Here is a 6,415-nt window from a genome sequence, read left to right as displayed (position 1 = left end):
CACTTTTTGCACAAAACCCTCAAATTTCCAATGTCTGTTTCCAATTTTCCGTGTTGAAAATATTTATAATTATCAAGACTGAGGTGACTTAATAAGTGAATTGTGCGAGAAATCTGAAACTTCAAGTACCATTGCTGAAGGGACTCAGATTCTGTCATTAGTTCCAAAATCATGAACGACTACGAAAACTGTTGAAACATTTCAAACAACCGAGTACGGTATCTCGTTCGTAAAGCCTAGAAAATCAGAAAGGAGCATTGCATTTTAGCCAAACCTGGTTCTAAAAAAGGACATTGTATTCCCGCTAACACTTTTAATTTAGTCACAGAATTTTACAACAGTAATGAAGTGCCCTGAAATGCCGGATTGAGTGTCAGTGTCAGTAAGCATATGAATTTCACCATCAAAAAGAAAAAAGAAGAAGAAATAATGTCAAATTTTTTCAATTATTTCTGAAAAAGGTCCAACTAACATCAACCTCAAATTTTCAAAATAAGTAACTCTGTTATTCTTGTTTATCATATAAAAAAATTAGAAGGGTGTTTTTTGATATGTTGAGGGAAAAAAAAACATAATTCAAGTCTCATATTATTTAATTTTCTACACCCTAAAAAATGGTATAGTTGGCATAACCATTAAATGGTTAATAATACCAGAATAGTATTGCTTATATAGGGACAGCTATGCTTATGGCCAGTAATAGCATACAGGTATGGCTATTAAATCCGGGTTATTGTTACCATACATATGTGCAATAGTACCATATTTCTGTATTGTAAATTTAACTATAATCGGAGTTAATAGTCAATATTACCATGCAGATTACAATACAGCTACATCCCAACTATACCTTTATAGCTCTGCCTACAATACCATATTCGTTCGAATACTATACCGTATAGGTATTGCAAAGATACTAGATGGTTGGACAACAGGTGGACAACCATACCGTATAGTCATTGTAACCATTATATATTGTTGTATTTGCAAGACTAAATTACAGTACCTACAATACCGTATGGCTATTTTAACAATACTGTCTTATTGAGACAACCATATAGCAGGGTAGGTGCACCAAATTTTATACTTGATGTAACCATACTATATTGCTGTAGTTGCAATATTATATGACTATATCTACAATACGGTATGGCTATGTGAACAAGAACGTCTTGTTGAAGCAGCCATGTAAGATGGTAGATGGAACAACCTGCATAGGTACTATAACCATATTATATTGCTATGGTAGCCATGCCGTATTGTAATATTGAAGATAAAGTATGTTTGCTGTTACCATGCTAGATTGTTGACAGAACAATCTAGCATAGTGTGTGGAACAATTTCGGAATTGTTATAGAAACAACACGCATAAACACACCACCTTGATTCTGCTTCATATTAAACTTCACAGAAGATAAGACAAAGGTATTATTAGAAACAGTTCCAGTAACCATTTCAATACTTCTTTAAATGGATAATGGAAATGTTTCTAATAATACTTTTGTCTTATCTTCTGTGAAGTTTGATATGAAGCAGAATCAAGGTGATGTGTTTATAGCTATCGTAACCATGCAGTGTTGTTTCTATAACAATGGAACTGAGGTGGTATGCAATGTAGATCAGAAATTACACAGCATTTATAACAACTACTTTTATTTTCCTTTAATCAAGTATACATTACAGAAAAATTAGAAATGCAGCACAGCAATACCAAAAAAGGAACTTTACAATAATGCAGTTATGAAAGTATATAAATCTTTTAATCAATGCAATGAAAATATACCACATACTTTTGATTTACATTTCTTTCTTAATATTTTTACACGTATTTTATAAAATGTGGATGTTACTAAATAACAGTTATTCCAAGTAACTGAACACGAAAGACACATATTGATGATGTGTCCAAATTAGAATTATTTTTCATCTTACAGTTTCAGTGTACATCTGACACCATCTTCAGAGAGAGGAAATAAGATGGAAAATAATGGGTAAGGAAATTGAGAAGAACTCGAAGTATTCAATTTTGTAATCCATTCTTTTCCCATCCTATTTTTCTCTATCTGAAGATGCTGTCAGGTGTACAACCAGAGTGTTAGACAAGATATAATTCTAATTTGGATACTAAGAATTGCCCCAATTACATAAACTAGAAGTTTTGAAGAATCAAGATTCACTTAATACAATACACATATATACACGGTGATTCAGAACTCGAATTCGCAGGAAAATGAACTTTGAATACCTGGTCCTCGTAAAGTCCTTAAAACTACAAAGAAAAACGTTTTTCGCAGGACAATCCGCCTCCACCATATCCGTTACGTTTCAACACAAAACTATGAAATATTCAAATTTGAAAGTTTTACTCCCTTGAGCGGAATATGGTACATCAACTCTGTCAATCATAGTAGAGGAGTTAGTGTTCTAAAGTTCATTTCCTTACGACTTCGGTATGCATACAAGCAAGAAATATTGTGGAAGTACTCGATTTTCGAGGATAATAAGTTGTATATTTTGATTTTATTTTTATGTTTATGTCGCGGAATTGTTAATAAGGTTATGGGAATTTAATGTTGTAAATGTGAAGTAAATGCAAGCTGCACAGTCTGGTTAACGTTTGTGTCAGCAATTTATTGTAAACACTTGTGTATAAGAATGTCATCGTTATGAGTCTGGCAATGTAGGAAGGAAATGTTGACAATGTGTCTTTCCTCACATTAGCCAGATTCTAGAAATTGTATAAACTGAATCTGTAGGATTTTATGAATTTCATGAGATTACGGATGTACGGAGAATTGCTTAGAACCGGGAAATCAGAGCGTGTCGAGGATTGCAATTTTGAGTTTTGACACATGGAAGGAATTTGTCTCTCCATGTGAAAACGGTGTTACACGTGCCGCAGCAGACGAAAAAGCAGACGATGGGAGTTGGACCCCGCCAAACAAAACCGGAGGACGAGAAGGTTTTGGGTGGAGTTCTGAGGAGTTCTTGGAATCAGTTCTTGACAGTTCACGAACAGTTCTTGGATGAGTCCTTGGAGAGTTGGCAGAGTTACGACAGCGAATAATTCTTAGAAGTCCATGATCAATTTACCGTGATCATTCTTGGGTTCGATTTTGGAGAATCGAGTTTCATTTGAAAATCAGCCAGATGAGGGGAGAAGACAGTACGTTGTACTTCAACAGAGTCTAACGACGCAGAACTTAGGCAGAGATTTGCATTGAGAGGAGCCATTCCTCAATGCCCAATTTCGTCATCCACCAACAAGGAGTGTCAACTTAAGGAGCAGAGTTCAACACCAGAACGACGAGGGAATACACCAGTTTAATCCAGGTATGTGTGGCACCGAGTCAGAATTCAAAGCTCAATACTTGATCGTTCTGTACCTGTCTGGCAAATGAATCCGAATATCCGTTATAGCTAACATTCATAGATCTTATAATTCATCCATAAAATTATCGTAATACAGTGTTTTATTTTAAATGAAGTGGACGTATCTTTATTTGTCTAATCCCCAAATGAAAACCTCTCGCAAGTTAATTTCATAGTTTGTCCCACTCATTTTAGATGGTGAGTGGTAGGCGCCTAGTAGCACTCAATTTGCATCCCCAATTAGGCACTGAGTGGCTAGGTTGTCAATATATTGATTCTAGTAAGGAGCATGTAAATGAATATCAAATGAAATTAAATGCTGATTCATTTCACATTCTAAATTCAAACTTGAAAATTTAGTGGCAAGTATTTGTGCTTAAACTGATTCACACAGAACAGGAATCAGAAGAAAACAAATATATATATGTATTATTCCATTAGACGCAGACTTACTGTTTTACTGATAATGAATATATTATATTACGATTTATGGCTGATTCGTTTTATTATTAATGAATTTAACACTAATACTTTATTGTTGTAAGATCATATTGCACTTATTTTTAATTTATTTTCCACATTCCTAATACTGATACAATAAATCATTTTTCAACCAAAACTGCTAAGTTTTATCTTAGACAGAAAACCAAGAAGAAAAAAAAATGAGTACAACTTAACAAATATACACAATTCTTTTGAAACTTGGTAACCGTTTGCATTAAAAATGTAAATAATATGAAAAAAATACAAAACATGTTACAAGACTGCTTTTTTTAAATGGAAAATTTTGTAACTACCATGTAGTTCTTTAGTGTCAATACCTACATCATAATAAATGTGTTTCTTCCTACGTTTGATAAATAATACGGAAACATGCATAAAATAAAGCTTAAAGATTGAACTGAATTAGTGTTTCGCTATATTAACTGAATTTTCCTTATCATTTTATTATTACTTATTTTTCAAAAAGCTTTTTGGAGTTGGTAGTGCGTATTTCTAATGTCATTTAATCTCTCATTTTTTTTTTCTTTCTTTCTAAAGTGTACCGTATATAACGGAGTACTGAAAAGTTTTCAGAATAGTTTTGCAGCTCGTGAAGTTTAAGCTAGAATGATTAAACACCACCAAGCAATTCCTCGTACATCCTTTGTGAGTCAGTGTCCTAAGCGGCTTTGTCCTAGGAAGTCGCATTTAGTTTTTAAGCGTATCTTCCCCCAGTTATGCGCTGAGTAACAGCGAAATTGAAGGTGACGAAATTTATGAAACTAGGTAAAGCTAGAAAATCTGCTTCAGAAACACATGAAATGTTGAAGTCAACATTTGGAAAAGATGCTTTAGGCCATGGTCAAACGTAAGAGCATGTTAAAAGTGACAGAACATCGGTTGAAAATAATGTCCGTTCAGGATACCCGTCAATCGGCATAGGATTTTGTACCACGAAGAGAACATGGGAGGATTACTGTAAAGGCTGTGTAGAGACTTGCTGTAAAGACTGTGAAAAAAATTATACTACTAACTTTCCATCGGATTTACCCAACTCTGCACCGTGTAACATTTTCTTCTTCTTCAGAATGGAAATCAACTTCAAGGGCCGAGGATTTAACAGTATACAACACTCAAGCGAAACTGCCATCACGAAACACACGAGTGGAAATATATGCAAAAATTAAACGTGATCTTCTAGCACAAAGTCGCTTAAGCATTGACCACCAAGTGATGCACGAGGAGCCATCTGCCGGAATTTTACTGTACAGACACTGCGGAAACTGAGTACCCCATCATACACATGACATTATTTAACATGATAAACGCAAACAAAAATTTACATTAAATGCCCACACAGACTGGATTACAAACGACACAATTTCACGACGAATATTTTCGTTAGAAGTAATTATTATTATTTTACATTTTCTGAAATTATTTTCTTGGTACAATATGCATTATTTGCATCTAACAATAATACGAAAGTATTTGCTAAGCAGTAATAAGACTTGTAAGAAAAGGCACAAGGACAAATAAAATACTTAAATACAAGGGACAATAATTAGAACCATCGTTAGCGTAACGTTTCGTAACACATAATATAAACGTTACAATACGAAAGAATATCTACTGATTCATGTTCTATCATAGGTTCGCTACATGTTTCCGTACCTATCTCTTTTTAAGAGTTAATGGCATTTGATTTTCGCGACGTCACGCCTGTGGTTTTTATTCCTTAATAGTATTCGATTTCTCCTAGAAACTTTCCTTATTTTTATAAGTTTAAAATAAAATGAGGAGACAAAATGTATAACAAAGAAATTGGGGCAGCTCCTGCAAGTATCTACATTTTAAGGAGTAAAAATTTTGTTAGTGCACCAAGGATCAGAACAGGAATCGTCAGGCTGACGTCCTAGATTCAATCTTACGTCCAATAGCATATTTTCAACTCTAAAATTAGAACAAAGTATAGTTTGAACTCAGTAAAGGTTATAGTAAATGGTTTATGTAATTCAGTGAGATTTTGAATGAAGAAATATTATGACCACTAGCAATGTATTTGCAATCAATAAAAGCTATTCTTTTCGACGTACGACACATCATACTACCATATAATATTAATCGGAATTTAATGGCATCATATGTTTTTTCTTAAGACGGACACCTTCCCAAGATACGGTTCTTGACTTTGACACATTTATATTAGAATTGCAGAAACCCATTAAAAACTGCTTTCATAAATATATTTTTAGTAGTTTAAACTTAGTGTCACATGACATCCTTCCCAATTAAAAAAAATACTTAGAATTAAAAATGGCAGACAACGATTTACCTTCCTTTCACGCAATATTGTTTAACTTTTGTTTTAAACCCATTTCGGTAACACTAAACCTTTTCATTAGCAAATCCAAGTTACATTCTTATAAAGGAACCCGAACCCATACAAACTTTTGTGACTGGGTACACAGATTCCTTTTCCAAAGCGGTTTTATATATATCGGGTGTAAGGAAAAGGTAGTACAGGCAGACAGACTTGATTCTACAGCTAAAACGATAC

This window comes from Thermobia domestica, chromosome 15 (genome assembly GCF_964235325.1).
Source record: "Thermobia domestica chromosome 15, izTheDome1.hap1.1, whole genome shotgun sequence".
Lineage (NCBI taxonomy): Eukaryota > Metazoa > Arthropoda > Insecta > Zygentoma > Lepismatidae > Thermobia > Thermobia domestica.
Note: the sequence above shows the minus strand (reverse complement) of the source record.